Source organism: Camponotus floridanus, unplaced genomic scaffold (assembly GCF_003227725.1).
Source record: "Camponotus floridanus strain SB8 unplaced genomic scaffold, Cflo_v7.5 scaffold51, whole genome shotgun sequence".
Classification (NCBI taxonomy): domain Eukaryota; kingdom Metazoa; phylum Arthropoda; class Insecta; order Hymenoptera; family Formicidae; genus Camponotus; species Camponotus floridanus.
In genome coordinates, this window is record NW_020229670.1 from 409,767 (window position 1) to 428,472 (window position 18,706).

Here is an 18,706-nt window from a genome sequence, read left to right on the forward strand (position 1 = left end):
TCGTAAATATATCACAAGTTCACCACGAGCATTAAATTTAATTGCATATATTCTGAATTTTAGTAGTGCAGTATTTTAGTCAAGAATATTAAATTAAAAGAAAAATTTGGTTTGCTTACTACGAGAATTGACATAAACTAAGTTTGATTTTTCTTTGATATCACTTTATAATATTCTTGAAGAGAAAATAAATTCTTCCTTTGAGTACATGATAATGAGCTTTTCTAACACTTGTGATGAGTATATTTTAAAACTATTATCAAGAATATATTCTTCGCTGAAGAAAATTATTACTTAAAAAAAGAAAAATAAACTGAGTAATCGCTTTTCTTGGCAGTAGAATGATATTTTTCTCTGTGTATTCTAGAGGTTAAAATAAGACTTTTTTCCCTATAAACATGGGTCCGTAAATGAACTCCCCTCCAAGCTAAAGGTTCCTAAAGTTTGGAGAAAAAATTGAAAATTGGCTGTATTTCAGAAAAATTATTATTTGACCTTGGTTTTGACGTTACTTATCACCCTCTCTTGAGAGATAAATAAATTTGCGTTGCGGGTGTTTGGTCAATTTCACACATTTTCGAATTTTAGCTCTTTACACCCTGTATATAAAGAATATTTTCCTACTCTCTTGTTTACCTGTATTAATAAAAAATTGCATATTATTGTTTAGACTTTTTTACATTTGAAAATCTCCATACAACGTACGTATCTTTGATTCCACGGAAACTGATAGTCCAGGATATTAATATAAAACTGATAATACCGGATATTAATATAAAGTTTTTCCAAGTAAAATTTGTTCTTGTTAAAAGTACATTCCAATATATATTTTCCACATTTTTACACTTTTAATATAAAATCTACATATCGCGTATTAAAATTGATCAGCGTATAATAAAGATAAATATTAATTTAGTATGCTACAAGAGATACCGAGGGAATCTTTATAATATGAAAATGAGAATGAAAATTACATATTTTCCAATGCACGCGCGTATTGATCCTCTCGAATACCCGCTCGATAAATTCAATTATTTCTTTATTTCAGCAATCGCGTTCCACTCATCATTCTTCTCGTATACGTATGTAAAATGTAAATACAACAGCCGCGGGGTAGCTTAAGCACACGAAGGGAGAAATACATAGTAAACGTAGCGCGAGGAGAGAGACAGAGAGAGAGAGGGAGGGAGAGAGAGAGAGAGAGAGAGGGAGAGAGAGAGAAAGAGACTTCGACCACAACCGCGCATAAAGCACGCGAACTGCCAAGTCCCTGATAATATTTACACATAACGAAATGTGCATTTGGGTTTTCTAATTATACATTATTAAAGTAAGTAGCCTACCGCTCGTAATTCTCAGCTACGCTCCAGAATATCTATCGCATAAATGCCGCGCGTATGCTACAATAATTCAGCTTTCTCTAGAGAGAGAGAGAGAGAGAGAGGGAGCAAACCCGTGGTCGTACGCACATATTATATTCACTACAGATACGTAGATGCGCATGTCTGACGTCACGATGCTCGCTGGATGAGATTTCACACCCGACGTTTTACTTTTTACGACCGGAGGGTTGAAAGGAGTAGCTTACCGCGGCAACATGTTGTTCTTTATCTTTTATTTCCCCCTACGCTCTCATTCTTTCTCTCTCTCTCGCGCGTAAAACAGGAAGGATCCAGGCGGAAAGCACGCTCTATATATACTCGGAGAGGTTCAGCATATTTCGTCTATCCATTATTCATTGTGGGCAGCCTTCCCTTGTTCTTTTGTTATGTGCTTCCTGCACTGGGGCTGCTCGCGGCGCACCGACTGCCTTCCCTACTTTTCTCCTTTTTTCTCTCTCTCTCTCTCTCTTTCTTCTCTTCCGAGGCCTACGAGATACATACACTGAGAAAAATAGTTTGATTGTACCAACAAGACGTATACGATTGAAGGCATTTTGGTTCAATCAAACAAGAATTTCTAATTTCTAGTTATCGTGATAAGACTCAGTTTTTTATAACTAGAACGTTTAATAGATTTTACTATAAGGATTTGGTTAGTATTTTTTGAGCTGCATCCTCTTCTTGCATCATTGTTTATCAGTTTAATTTCTAATAAACTGAATTTAAAAATATCATGAAAAATATAATGAATTTAAAAATAATTTATTCAATAATCTAGATTGAATTTATCCAGTAATCTTGTTGGAATTTCAATAATCTTGTTGGAGAATATTAAACAGATTCTTGAGATTAGATGGAAAACAATTTTAGACGACTTTGTGCTGGCGAGTTTAGTTTATTATTAATCAGAAAATTTGGCAAATTTAACAGGAAGAAATTAATCAGATTCGCCCTCTCAGAAAGGATTTCTGATAACAAGACGAAAAATATTCTTGACACATTTAATCCGGTTACAATCTTGTGTAGCATAAAAATGAAACAATTTTAAAACTAAAATAATAATTCTTTTTCTTCTCTCTCGAATTAAATAAGATTGTCTTTATAATCTTTTATAATCTGGAAACAAGAATAATATAAAGAAATCTAAGCTATACAGGATGTCCCAGTTATCTTCCGTCATCTTTCAAAGACAGATTCCTGGGATCATCTGAAGACGATTTTTCCTCAACGAAAATGTCGAGGCACTAATAATTTTCAAATTATAAGTGATTGGAAATAAGGGGTTTTTCGTAAACTCAGCTTTGTAGAAATAAAATATTAACAAAACCACATTCTTTGATTAATTTTAAATAGAGTTTACTTTAGTTGAGTTTTAATTTAAGACTTAATTGCAAAGATATATGATGACAAAAATCGGGAACGTGCAAAAAATGATGGCTTTCATTGACATTTTCGCTAAGGAAAAATCGTCTTGAAATGATCCCAGGAATCTGTCTTTGAAAAATGACTGGGAAGATAACTGGGTCACCCTGTATATTCTTGCACTTGGAATAATTTGATATTAGCGTCAGTAATTGCGCGAAACCGATATGCGTCTGTCGTCTTTTGTAGATAGTATCAGAATCATTTCATTCTAGATTGAAAAATTTTCCATTTAAGATTAAAATATTCTTTTTTAAATAAAAAATATGATTGTCGCTATATCGATCCTATTTTATGATAGATTCCAGTGTAATAGCATTAAATTTAGAAATCTTTTCTGTGGATGCATCTGGTAATTCCTACAAGAATTCTGGCTCGTCCATTTTCCAACAGACATACCGGTTGAATCTACCAGAATTCTTGTAAGAATTACCAGATGAATCCGATTAATTTCTTCCTGTTAAATTTACCAAATTTAATAATAAAATAATAATAAATCGAATAATAGATTCACTGCAATTGATAACAAAATCAAATAAACAAGATAAAATTCTGGCTCGTCCATTTTCCAACAGACCCTGCTTCGATCTACCAGAATTCTAATTAATGCACCCAGATTTTTTTCTCAGTGTACATATGCATGTAACCATCCGCGTATCGTTTATCGAATTATGATTGTACGTATTTTCGCGCGCGACGAAAAAAACCGCCTCGGCGCATCCGGAATAACCGGATATATTCATCGGGCGATTTTGCGAACGCGTTAATAAAACGCCGTGAAAACGCTTCCATCTCGCGTTCGAGGTGCTCGCTCGCTCGTCGTCGGGACGACCCGCGAAAGCGTGGCACGGAAAGGAAGGATAAAGCGAACGATTGACCGTCCTTTTTCCCGATTGTCACACGGCTATCTAGGAAGTGCGTTTGAATTATTCATGCCGGGCGAGCTTTCTCTCGCGCGAGAGATATTTTTATCTCTCAGCCGTACCTTCGCGTGTACCACGTCGCGTCGCGGAACTTGTAAAAGACACGATGATGGAGACGAAATTGTTATGCTGATCTCTGCTTACTAAGATAGCAGATAGAATCGTGTTATTTGTCTACAATCCTATAACAGAAAACACCCTTTTGCGTCGTGCACCGTTACTTTTTCGAATATTACGTGGCTTCCACCATCTTTCGAGACATTAACGAAGATTGATCGTTTTAATGTCTGCAATGTGTGCGCGCGTATTTTGAATTAATAACTTTCTGTCATTACGTCATTCGATATTTCCGAGTGGACAAGGAATACAATTTTCCTCGATAATAATTAAAGTAGAAGAGATATTTTTAATTCAATAGTTTAATGACACGGGCCTGCGAAAAAGGGGGTCAACATTTTTTTTTAAAGATGCAGTAGTGATTTTTGACGTAATTTTGTGCGCTGAATCCGAATCTGGCCGCCGAATTTGCGTAGCACGTCAGCTTTTTGAGTTATTTGTAGTTGAATAGCCCAAAAATCGCTATTTTGGCCAGTTTCATGAATTTATTGTGAGTAAATCAAATTTTTTGAAATATTTCTGTCAATGGTGTCGTATAGTGCTTACTTTCATCTTTCGAATCCACTTTCGATTACCACCGCACGATTTTTTTTTCGCTCAGATATACAAGTTGTAAGACTGGTCATGCATAGGGATATCCAATAAGCCATTCCAAATCAACCGTGCCACCTCTCTATCTCACTACGAATCAAAATTAGAGTAAAAATATACATTTTTAAATATCTTCTGTCACCTTTTGAAATTAAAAATGGCGCATCCAATATGGCAAATAGAATCAATAAAAATATAAAATTTAGAAAAATTTATCAAACGTATAACAACTGTATTAGACATTTCTTTACAATATTTTTTTGGCCAACCGAACCTGATATATGTCAGTCTTTTTAAATTTCAAAATCATACAGTAGATCTGCCATATTGATGTCTATATAAATTTTCTTCAACATAAATTTTCTTATAACGTTATACTTATATATCTCAGCGAAAAAAAATCGTGCGGCAGTAATCGAAAGTGGATTTGAAAGGCGAAAGTGAGTATTATACGATGCCATTGGCAGAAATATTTCAAAAAATTTGATTTCTCCACAATAAATTCATAAAATTGGCCAAAATAGCAATTTTTAAGCCATTCAATTACAAATTACTCAAAAACGTGACGTGCTACGCAAATTCGGCGGCCCGATTCGGACTCAGCACAAAATTACGTCGGAAATCACTATTGCATCTTAAAAAAAAAAACAACCTCGCAGGCCTGTGTAATTTTTGTTCGTTCATTACAAATATTTGTAATAAATTTTACTTTATATTAAATTATATTAAATATGTCGATATTTCGCGTTTCCCGTTAGTTTCTTGAAAATTAAGATTCTTCGAGTTTAACTTTGATCGTTGCTAAAAATATACCGATAGTCGAAATTATATAAATCTTGAAATTATGTAAATCCGATAAGATTGCGCATATAGACACGTCCGTATGCAAACCGATAGTGCACGTTGAGATAGTTTCGAAAGCGAATTACGGAGCGTTTTATTAAGTTACGCATACGCGAACGCAATAACTCGACGAATACCGAGAGCGGAGTGAAATCTGTATGAATCATCTGCGAGTTCGTCCGTTCAAGCGTAGGTAAAGCGGAATTGTTTAAAAGGAAATGCAGACGGAACGATGTCTCTCTCTCTCTCTCTCTCTCTCGGCAAATCGGTTCCACGTGAATTTCCATCGCTCGCCGAGGATATTTGGATTTCTTGTTTCAACGCCGGCATTCTCGTACTGTCGCATTAGATGCAAAACTGTGCGCGCATTCTATGGATCTTAAAATATAGAGGACTCGACTATTCGCGATCCTGCCTTCCGGGGCGACGCTTCGCAGATTGCATCGAAAATTTAAAGTCGGGCACTCAAAGAGGATTCGAGGACCATTTTCCTCTACCATTGAAATTGGCTTGAATCAGATTCGGTCCGAAATCGGGCCGAGCCGAACACAGGGGATACGCGTGCATGTAACGTCGCCTACGATGTCGGGCGAGAAGGAATAAAATGGGTTTCCAGCACGCGAAAAGATTTTCGTCTGCCCGCTCGCTTGGTTACCTTCTCCCTCTCTCTTTCTTAAAGGGTTACCATAGTTCACATCGATCAAACTTTAACGAGGGTCTTCCTACAGCTACTCGGAATACGAGAATGTCCCTCGACATGGAAATAAAATATTAATGTCTCAAACAACGCAAAGGCATCGGCAACAAATGTCCGAGAGATGTTTGCAAAGATCATTTCAACTTTCATAGTACATACGATGGAAAAATTCGCTTTTTGTATTTAAATATTTATAAATTCGTAAAATGTTATCGAATTGTGAAAGGAAAGTGTGCCTGCAAACCTGTATTGATTTAATAATGTTATTTTTTTATTCGACATGTATATAAAATATTAATTGCACACTGTAAACATACTAAATTAGCTGTGACCATGGATAATGGTATGCTTTTACGCACGCTTTTATACATTAACATCAATATCGATGCTAGTAATAAATATTATATCATAAAAAAACAACTACTTGAAAATCCATTAAACAGAAATGCTTACTGAATTTGAGATGAAATATCAATTCAACAATATGCTTTTAAAATGTCATTGCTGCTGAAATGTTAGATACCTTATGAGCGTAATTAAAAAATATGTAGGATGTTTCTTAATAAATGTGAACAATTTTAGGAGATGATTCTTTGTCGAAAATTAAGGAGGATTTTCCATATAAACATATACTTTTACATCCTTCCAAAAATGGAGTAAAAATTGGGTTTTTTTATTTTTTTCTCAAATTTGGAACGAATATAGATATAAATATATATAAATATTATATGAAATATCCTTAATTAATTTTCGACAAAGAAATCATCTAAAATTTTTTACACTTATTAAGAAACACCTGTATATTTCCCTGTATATTTCTAATAAGTGTGAACAATTTTAGGAGATGATTCTTTGTCGAAAATTAAGGGAGGTTTTTCATATAATCATACTTCTACATCCCTCCAAAAATGGGGATAAAAATTAGGTTTTTATTTTTTTCTCAAATTTGAAACAAGTTAAAGAGTTATCCACCAATTTCATTTCTTTAACTTGTTCGATATATACGAATGTGGATATAAATATATATAAATATTATATAAAAAATCCTTAATTAATTTTCGACAAAGAAATCATCTAAAATTTTCTACACTTATTAAGAAATACCTGTATATTTCCCTGTATATTTCTTAATAAGTGTGAACAATTTTAGGAGATGATTCTTTGTCGAAAATTAAGGGAGGTTTTTCATATAATCATACTTCTACATCCCTCCAAAAATGGGGATAAAAATTAGGTTTTTATTTTTTTCTCAAATTTGAAACAAGTTAAAGAGTTATCCACCAATTTCATTTCTTTAACTTGTTCGATATATACGAATGTGGATATAAATATATATGAATATTATATGAAAAATCCTTAATTAATTTTCGACAAAGAATCATCTAAAATTTTTCGCACTTATTAAGAAACACCCTGTATATTTCCCTATATATTTCTTAATAAGTGTGAACAATTTTAGGAGATGATTCTTTGTCGAAAATTAAGGAGGATTTTTCATATAAACATATACTTTTACATCCTTCCAAAAATGGAGTAAAAATTGAGTTTTTATTTTTTTCTTAAATTTGGAACAGTTAAAGAGTTATCCACCATTTCATTTTTTTAAGCTGTTCCATATACGTTCTATATACGAATATAGATATAAATATATATAAATATTGTACGAAATATCCTTAATTAATTTTCGACAAAGAATCATCTAAAATTTTCTTATTAAGAAACACCTGTACATTTCCGAGTCTCGTTAATCGCGAAATTATAAAGAACTGAGAATATCCAAAATTCGAGGGCAAGGTTTCCCGGTTTTGCCTTCGCGTGTATTCGCGCATTGTTGTACAAATGCATCAAGGTTTCCACTTGGAATAAGCTTGAATTCGCGTCCCATGGAGCTCCGATTCTGCCTGGGGGCGAGATCGCGTTCTTCCGTCGCGGATCAAATGGCGCTGCACCAACACGGTTCGCTCACGGCATTATCGCGCTTCCACCCGCAACCATCGCTGCCCGTTGCTCCCATGGATCATGGTTACGCAGTGGACGTGGCCCATTTGTTATTTACCGCTAGTGCGGATTCGCACGATACGCAACGCCGGCGCCGTGGAACTGGGCTGCATCGGCTCAACGAACAATGGGATTCGCCCGAGACTTGCGGGGAGAAACAATCGCTGAATGCACGCCCGTATAATCGCAATCGCGTTTCCCTCAATCGCGCACGAGGGAGAGGTGTATATACAACTCGGTTGGCCGAGAGTTCGCATTTAGAAGCCACAAATCATTTTTACGTGGCTCATTCTCGATCCGCATAGACGCTATATCACTCCGCAATTATTATCGCTCTGTAATTATGCTCGCGAATAGACCGCATCGGATACTTGGAAAATAATTTCCATCGACTCCATTTGACGTTTCGTGGAAAATAATATGGCAGTTGGTTTCATAACGAAATTGGTTTTCTCTTCTTTCGAGAAATAATCTAATCCGACCAGGAAATTAGCCATTATCGGCAAAGTACGTGCGTTGATGAAGAGATGTAAATAATTCCGGGTTAGTAATGATGAAATTTTGTTTCTAATAACATTGATTGTGTATTTTAATATACGCGACTATCGAATAAAAAATATTTGTCTACAGGGTGTTTCATAAGTGGTGGGCAAAATTTCAGGAATGGATTCCTCATGCTTAGAGAAGAAAAAAAAGTTAATCAACATAGATGCGGAAATGTGATTAGTTTTGGAATTATTAAGATTTTTGTAATACAAAATTTTCTCTCATTTCTCGTTTTAGAATCAACAATGTTTTTCGGGCCGCCGAACTTGAAAAACATTTTGGATGTCTATAAAGGACTTCTAAGACGAGAAATGAGACAAAATTTTGTATTACAAAAATTTTACACTGAGAAAAAAATTTGGTTGCATTGATTATAATTCTGGTAGATTCAACCAGTATGTCTGTTGGAAAATGGACGAACCAGAATTCTTGTAGGAATTACCAAATGAATCTGATTAATTTCTTCCTGCTAAATTTACCAAATTTTCTGATTAATAATACTAAACTCGCCAGCACCAAGTCGTCTAAAATTTTTTCCATCTAATCTCAAAAGTTGTTTAATATTCTGAATTCCAACAAGATTATTGGATAAATTCAATCCAGATTATTGAATAAATTATTTTAAATTCAGTTTGTTAGAAATTAAACTGATAAACAGTGATGCAAGAAGAGGATACAGCTCAAACACACACAATCAGAGAGCTAGCGTCCTCTTTCTGGCACTGCTGCTCATAAGAGAAAAAAAATATATATATATTTATATTTTTTCTTATGTTTTGTTATATTTTTATTTCTAGATTTGTATGCGTTTCCATCTTAGATTTATCACGCTTTGATTTCAATAAATAAAAATTATATTTCAACATCCATTTGTTTAAATTGCTCGTATAAGCCTACATTAATTCTTATAATTGAAAAAAAATATATTTTGGATTTAATGTTAATATTAGTTTTTTTTATATATATTTTATAGCAAATATTGAATACTAGTTAAGTTAAGAAGCAAGCAAAAAAGTTAATGCAACAAGAAATTTTATAGATCCAACCAGAAAATACAACCAAATCCTTATAGTAAAATCTATTAAACGTTCTAGTTATAAAAAATCGAGTCTTATCATGATAACTAGAAATTCTTCTTTGATTTAATCAAACTGCCTTCAATCATATACATTTTTCTCAGTGTAATAACTCCAAAACTAATTCCGCACCTCTGTCGATTAACTTTTTTTTCTTCTCTAAGCATGAGGAATCCATTCCTGAAATTTTGCCCACTTATGAAACACCCTGTACAGTCGTCTCTCAGTCAATATTAATTTCTAATAATTATTCCTATTTATATTCGATGAACCGTGCAATAGCCTTGTAATAGCGGATTTTCACCCCGGTTTCATCCCGACATGGATATCGCACTGGTGAGCTAGACTAATACGAGCCTATAAAAGCAATCGCGCAGAGCGCAATCATAAATCCAGGAGGCCAATATAACCGGAGAAGAGAAATCCGTGCGCGTGAGGGATGCAGCGACATGGCAACGAAGGGCGCTAAGATTACCACTCGGCTCATCGAGTATTAATTACATCGGGTCGACGCACATTCGCCACCCTCTGTCTTGCGCATCGCGGGGTGATCTCGAAAATCACGCTACAGCCGAATGCCTGTTCGCGTCTGTCCCTTTCTTCGAGGTTCTCCATCGTTGCCGACGAGGGCGCCGGAAAGGCCGGGGTTAGAGGGGGGGGGGGATGTAAGGGGGCCGGGGGCGAAGGCGAAGGCAGGGAAGGAAAAGTACCACCAACGCCTGCGGTGGTTATGGCGTTAATGACTGTCTGGCTCAAAGGGAATTCGCGGATAAATTCAGACAGCCGTAACGAAAGAGCCTCGCGAACGTCTAAACGACGACGACGGCACTCGCTATGTTTATTAATGTATCCGTCACGGCGGCTTTTTTTCGTGCACACCGACGTTGCTGGTGATTTTTTTCGAGCACGCCCCACAGTTTGCGTACCGTTTCCGCTCCCTTCGTTTTCAATTTGTAGCGGAAAACTAGCGAGCTAAATCGGTTACACGTCACATTATCGTAGATAAACCTTCGATTCTCCTTTGAAACTCGCGAATTACGGTAATGAACCTGTCGGGGAAATCGGAAGCCGCCACTTTAGCATCGGGATCGTAATGACTCGAAGATAACCACGGCAAACTAGATAATGATGGAAGGCGAGCGGATCGTTTCGTCGGAAGCTGTGCCGATCGGAAGTGTTTGTACAAGAGGAAACGCTCGCTGAGTACCTTCTTTATTCGGAGAAGAAGAGAATGCACCTTTTGCCCCGAGCTCGTTTGAAACTAGAGGCAAAGTTTCTCGATAAATCTCTTTTATCGTGAATTGTGACAATATTCATCAAACATTTCAATGATTTTTTTACATATAAAAATGTTTATACTCAGAATATAACATCCTATTTAAAAATAACAAAATATTATAATAATATTATAATATTAAAATATTAAATTATGAATTTATATTATAAATATTAAAATATTAAAATATTATAATATTATAATAAATAATATAATAATATTGCTTTTTATTAATATTAGAATTACCATGAAAAGATATACAGGGTGTTTTTTAATAAGTGCGAAAAATTTTAGCAGATGACTCTTTGTCGAAAATTAAGGGGAGTTTTTCATATAAACATTAAAAAATTCTAATAAAATATTGAATAGGGTTGCTAGTTTCAGCCTCTTATAACAATACGGGAGACTGAAAAAATATTAATAAATAATCTTTCTAGTAGTAGAAAATATCCACCTAATTTCATTTCTTTAACTTGTTCCAAATTTGAGAAAAAAATAAAAACCTAATTTTTATTAATTTCCCCCTTTTGGGAGGAATGTAATTCCACAGGGAGGGATGTACGAGTATACCTTAAATTCCCCTTAATTTTCGACAAAGAATCATCTCCCACTTTTTTAATTAGATATATTTTTTAATTAGATAATTAGAATTAAGAAACACCCTGTATATATTTTTAATTAGATAATTAGAATTAAGAAACATCCTGTATATATTTATGCAAATACTTTATTTTCCGTTTAACCTAAATATATAATAATAAAATGTTTAAGGCACATTCTTTTTCTCTCTCTTCGATATGCAGAATTTAAATCATCTCTCAAAGCGAAATAAAAGTATAATTAACACGGCAGCTGTGTACATTTTACCGATTTGCCTATCTAGATTGCTAGTATAAAGCGATAATTTAAAGATCCCTCCAGTAGGAACATTATTGGCAAGTTTACTGTGTGTGCAGAATGCACATTCGCATTTTCCACATCATTCATCGGCTCGATAGTTTACGGCGGTAATGCAGGTAATAAAGTGTGGCCGATAAAAACGTCGTCGGGCGTGGCCTCGCGATAGGGACGCGCGAGGAAACGGCCCAAGGATGGTGAGAGGAAATAAAAAGCCCCGTTAATTGTCGCGACGACTTTTCGGGGGGCGAGCGTGACAAAAGCGCGATAAGTAGTCGCGGCCCTAATAAAACGCGCCGAACGCACGAAAGGATCGTTAACACACTCGGACATTTTATTAGCACTTCGTGTCGGGCGCTCTCATCAAATCCGTTAATGGCCGGCCATCGATTTGGTGGTCCACGGATGGCGATCAACCGAAACCGACCGACAAATCAAGCGTTACTGCAGCCGGATTGAGCGAATACGAAATAATCATTTTACTTGGAACGACATCGTCCAAATTCGGCGCGGGAAAACATTGGGATACATTTAAAGGTTTATGATCCCCCCCCCCCCTTTTTATTACATTCACCCGCATTCAGTCAGAGTATAAAAATTCGATATACAATTTTCAGTGCCATATAACACATAGATATAGAGTACCTACATATGCAGATTCCCAAACATGAATAAATAAAAGGATCGGAAAAATTGTTGAGCTTTAAAATGAAGCTTATCTCAAATAAATGTACAGAGAAACGCGGGCTAATCTAAAAATTATATTTCATGATCTATTGATAAATTCCATTGATCGCAACGTGCTTGTGTGCTTAAAGATTATTTTTATGCTCTCGCAAAAAGTTTTATGCATAATTCGCCGACTTCGAATTCATGTTAACCGCAAATAGAAAGTCATTATACAGGGTGTTTCAGACCACCCGTATCATCCATTTAAAAACTGGAGAAGTGGTTATTTCAAAAAAGTAAAAACATTTTCTTTATAAATCGGGTGCGCTCTATCGAATGGTGATATTTTTAACTTCTGGTTCCGGCCAGAAATAGACAATTTAGATTCGAAGTGCATTTTTTTTAATGGAACCCCCTACTTTTCATTGCATATTCTTGTAGCTTACCTCGAGAGCTTTCCAAAACACTATAATAAATTATTTTTCCATAAAGTACTTTTCGAGTTATGAGGCTTGAAATTATTTTTTAATTTTACATAAACCATAAAATATCTTGTAAAATATTCATTTTTCGATTATCTTACTGTAATACTTTTATGTACAAAATAATGAGAGGAATCAATTGATGTAAAGAAAACACATAGTTGTTTCGAAGAAAAAATATGTAATTTGCAATTGATAATTCCATATTTTTTCTTAAAAACAACTGTATGTTTTCTTTACACCAATTGATTCCTCTCATTATTTTGTACATAAAAGAATTAAGATAAGATAATCGAAAAATGAATATTTTACAAGATATGTTATGGTTTTGTAAAATTAAGAAATGATTTCAAGTCTCATAACTCGAAAAGTACTTCATGGAAAAATACTTTATTATAGTGTTTTGGAAAGCTCTTGAGGTAAGCTACAAGAATATGTAATGAAAAATAGAGAGAGAGTTCCATCACAAAAAAATGCACTTCGGGTTTGAATCGTTTATTTCCGAACCAGAAGTTGAAAATATCATCATTCGATAGAACGCACCCGATTTATAAAGAAAATGTTTTTACTTTTTTAAGATAATCACTTTTCTAGTTTTTAAATGGGTGGTCTGAAACACCCTGTATATTTCATGTTTTATATATTACAACGTACTTGTGTATTTTAAGATTATTTTTGTAATAAACTGTGCTTAAATAATTAATTATAAATTTTATGAATAATTCGCCGATCTTAAACTCATGTTAAATGCAAAAAGGAAGTCGCTATATATAAATTTAGTAAAGAAAAAGATTGGTCTATTTTTTAAATCAATCTTTACTTCATGTTTATCAAAATTTAAATGTGTGCAAAATTCAATAATCGTACTTTAATGATGATTGATGTGTAAATTGAATGCACAAATAACTATGCATTTGACTATGCCGTTGATTAATGTTTGCGCTTGTTTATTCTATAAGAAATAAATTTAAAAATTTGAAAAATTTGATTTTCTTACTTGCAAAAAATATAAGTATTTTTTCATTTCTTATTGTGTTTAGTAAATTAAAAATCAATAATCTATATAAGCGTATGCAACGTTAAATCTATTATAGTTTTATCAAATAAAACTTTTGTTAAAGAAGGAAGGGCGCCATGAAAAATGTGCCGTTTTCAGAAAAGATGATTTGAACGGTGTACCATCCTATCTGAAAACTTGTACTTTGGTTATACAAGTTTTCCATACCGTAACGTTGGAATACGGGTGATTAATCTTTACTATACGGCACGAGTTTCTAAAACGTCATCTAGTTAGACAAGATTAATCGTACACGGTCGGAGTAACAACTTGTAAATTTATTATTAAGCCGTAAAAACCATTACGCTATTCGCGAGATGCTTTACAACACGAAGATGGATGCGCAACATATCACGCGACTATAGAAATTTAACGAACTTGTATTCATTCACTTTCTAGTTAGCGAGATTTTAAAACATATCGCAGTTGCAAAATTATTTTGACGTGATTAATAACTATTAAATTGAGTTAATAATTAATAGAAAAATCAAGTGGATATGATACGTTGACGACTATATTAATCATGTATAAAAATCCCATTTTTCTGCAGCAACGATATTTATATACGAGAGAGAAAGATGATTTTACTTTTCTTTTCATTCACACATATATTATTTACATTTATATGACGAATATAAAAGAGAACAAAGTGGGCAGAAAGTGAAGTATTTATTCACTTTTGTAAATATGATAAAAATTTTTGGGACAAAATTTAAAAATTCGCTAATATAAATTTGTAGAAATGACTAATACATATGTGTATAAATAATAAATAATATCTGCGTCTGTCATTACTTTCAAATTTTTATATACTGACAGTATAATTTTTCTCTGATAAATCGCTAAAATCTCTTTCTCTTTCTCTCTCTTTCTTTAATAAAATAAAATGTATCACTCACCAATGTGATGCGCAATAGTGGAGTTGTAGATGTGTAGTACTCAACGTTGATCTGTAAAATATAAATATATTTAAATTATAAATTGTAAAATGTTTAATATTCTAAAAGAGATATAATTTTTACGCGCAATTTAATCAGATTTAATACAAAAAAATATGTAATCTCCTTTTAAAAATTAAAATTTCTTTTAGATATAAATTTTTATAAGAATATTAAAAAGTGTGATCCTTATACATAAATAATTTAAATAAATTTTAACAACAAATTTTAACAATGTTTTAAGTACATTTATAAAAAGCATTAATTATTATAAATGTTTTCTATTAAATATTCTGATTATTAGAAAATCTTGTATTATACATTGATGTAAAATACAACATTATCGCGAACATAAACGAACAATTAATTTCACAAACAATAAATTAATTAAATTAAATAATTAATTAATTAATTAAGTTAAAATGTTTACCTTGCTCCATTGCCCCATGTTTCTCCGGATCTACTCCTCCCCTTTTATTCATTGTTTACTACTTCTTCATAGCACTTGAACATAACACTCGCGAAAACACTTAATTAGAGATTCGCGCGCACTTTATTATATTAAGAGAACAACACAAAAAATACGGAATTACGATCCACTCAATACTCGAAAATCGCGTAATTTTACTCTCGATTTATGCATATTAATTTCTGTTGCTAATAAATAATATACGTGCAATCGTATTGCAAGGCAAGTTTGCTAATATTTAGGATCTGATCACACGTTTCTATTTCGAAGGATAATGCGACGACACAGGTGGAGCGACCGCATTCCATTCTCGTGTGAATAACAGCGATACAGCGTTACTATGTAAACAATCTATGTAAACAATAGCGCGCTACACGCCGTAACAAAATCGAACACAGTGTGATAGCTATATTATTGTTATAAAATATTTAACAAATTACGAAATAAATTTACAAAATATCCTCGAACGTTTGAAATGAATTAATCACTAATGTGATTTTTTGCCATTTGATAATTCGATCCTATTAGTTTATTTTTTGCCTGCTTCGACCGAAAAATGATTATTGAATTACATTTAAATCGATGAACAACTTTAAAGCACAATATGCGAAATATGTTCGAATTCAAAAGACAAAGAGAGAATATTGACGAAATAATTATGATTCTAAATATAGGCGCATAAAACAATAATTTATGATTTCCATTTCGTGTCTCGCTTTGATTTCCATTTTGGAATGGATATATCTGTTTTGATAAATAGCCAGCGGTCGCCGCGATACTTTTACAAGCTATTTGTTGCAAAATAATTATATTAATCAATCTTGCGAACCGATAATCGTTAATTATGATATTTGTATAGAATTTCAAAATGTGCTATCAAATACTGATACATGGAACGTAATTATTAACACAATCAGTGATTATCAGATATGTATTTCACATCGCGCTTGAAAAAGTTTTCGCCGATTTAAATGTAATTCGATAATCATATTTATACGTATTTAAAGTATAATAAAACTAATTTTAGAAGTGGATGGGCTCATTATCAAAAGTTGCTAATTAAAAAGAACCTTATTCACAGAGAACGATGTGTATGATACGACTTACGATGTACGACTGTCGACTGAATAAAAATAATCTTTCCATCCTGCGAGTCGGTCTTTGTTTTTTCACCTTTCTGGTGTCTCTCGTTGAAAGAAACCCCCACTACGCGCCACTCGCATACCATCAGAATGTAAACTAAAGGGCAGACGCTACGTCATTATGTCTTACAAGCACAGTAGTGTTTTGAAAGCACAAAGTGATACATCGGTATTCGGAAACGGTATCAAGTGATCGAAGAAGAAAAATCGTGATATATTAACAATTTTTATTTATTAAATAGTAATAAATTTTTATTTATTAAATAGTAATACATTTTTATTTAACTTATTAATAATTTAATTTAAAAGATCGTGGAATAGAAAATGTTTTCTGCGTTTTATTCTATAACGTATTAAATTTAACTTTTACGATGACAAGGAATTAACACTCATACGATGTTTGATCTTCGTTTTCTGTGACGCTATTATTTACATGCCAATCTTGTTATATCGAGACTGTAGCAGGAAGGCAACGGCTTTCGTTGTTTCATGTGTCGTCATATTATCATTTGAGAGGGAAACGTGATCACATCCTATAATTATAATACCACAGTAAAATTGCCTCACAATACGAGTGCGTTTACTTTTCATTAACAGAGATAATATTACACACAGCGAGTGATATAAATTCATCGAAGCGAGCCGTAGCTTTATGTCGGTAATTTTTGATGTTGTTCTCTTGTCACAATATATAATGTAGTGCGTGTCAAATGTGTTTAACCTCGAGAGTATCGTATAAAATTCCACACGATCGTCATACTTTGCTGATTAGTGCGTGCAGGATCGTAATTAAATCATGTTTGCGTGAGTAAAGTGCGCGAGTGAACGAGTGGCAGAGGATGAACTAAAGAGAAGGAGGAGACATCAATTGATGGCAGAACAACCGTGAGTAATTTAATAAATATTTAATAATTTATAACATTTATTGTTTCTCTTCGTTTTGTGATGTCTTATTCGTGACAATTACTCGTATTTTTTATAGTCTGCACATCCATGTAATTTGATATATATTAGTTGAAATCAAATAAAATTATATATTATATAATTATCAAAAGTTAAATCAAATAAAATTATATATTAGTTGAAATCAAATAAAATTATATATTAGTTGAAATCAAATAAAATTATATATTAGTTGAAATCAAATAGAATAATATGAGATCTAATAAATATTTTATTACAAAACAAAAAATTTGATACATAAATACATTTATTTTAAAAATCAATTATATATATATGATTTATTCACAAATTTATACAGAAAAAAGAGAAATAATTTTTAATTTATATAATTTGTTAGAAATAATTTTCATAAATTTCGTGTGTATATTATAAAATAATACGAGTATTTTTCCTGAAAATTTATTTAAATTTTTTTTCTTATAAATTCTTCTATTTTTAAGTTTTCTTGTTTATTTCGAGTTTGTATTTTCTATTATTTTATGTATTTATTTTACATTTATATATAGCTATTTTTATATATTATATATGATAGGTTTATTTATAACTTTGCAAACTTTTTGAAGAACGTTTCAACGAACGTTTTTAACAAAATTATTTGTAAAATTTATTATTTATAAAAATTTCATCCGTTTCAAACAAATGCAAAATTTCTATACATCAACAAAGACGATTTTGTTAAGAAATTGTAATCAATAAGCTTTCATTAAATTAGACATAAATTTAATCATAGATGGATTTTAAGTGATTCGAAATTAGCTAAATGTAACACGTACAAATTATCAATGCGTGCATGTCACGAGAGCTTAGGGAATAGAATGATAAGGGTCGCGGACACTGTATCAATTTAATTTACAACACACTCGGAACGGACTTGGTGTCGCGATGCAACCCTTAAGCTTCGGGGCTTCGAACGTCCCATTAACAAGTGACCGCCATTCGGTGCCCTCATCATTCACCGTTGCGTAAACCCCCTCCAAACCTTTCTCCCCTTCCGCCCATCCGTTCTCCTCGGTCACCATCATGTACCACCCTCTCGCGACTCGCATTAAACTGTCTCGGAGTCGCAGCAGGAGCAGCCTGGTCGGCCGTGTAATGGGGGCTTGCGAGTTTCCGAGCTCGGCGGCATTTTCGGCCCGGCACCCGTAAGTAACTCGGGTTATTTACGAGCTCGCGTAAGCACAATACGCCTGATGATTCCTAATGCTTTATCAGCGGGCG

General features: G+C 33.3%; 1 protein-coding gene across 5 annotated transcripts in view; it reads left to right on the forward strand.

The window, feature by feature from the left end:
• LOC105258653 (SAM and SH3 domain-containing protein 1) overlaps window positions 1-18,706 on the forward strand; it is a 450,048-nt gene that overhangs the window by 254,673 nt on the left and 176,669 nt on the right. Inside the window, exon 1 of one of the 5 annotated variants that reach the window (XM_011270067.3) lies at window positions 17,210-17,410. The exons of the other annotated variants lie outside the window; for them this stretch is intronic. The gene's annotated coding sequence lies outside the window, so the exon portion shown is untranslated. Of the gene's footprint in view, window positions 1-17,209; window positions 17,411-18,706 lie in introns of those variants that run through there. 5 annotated transcript variants of the gene reach the window in all.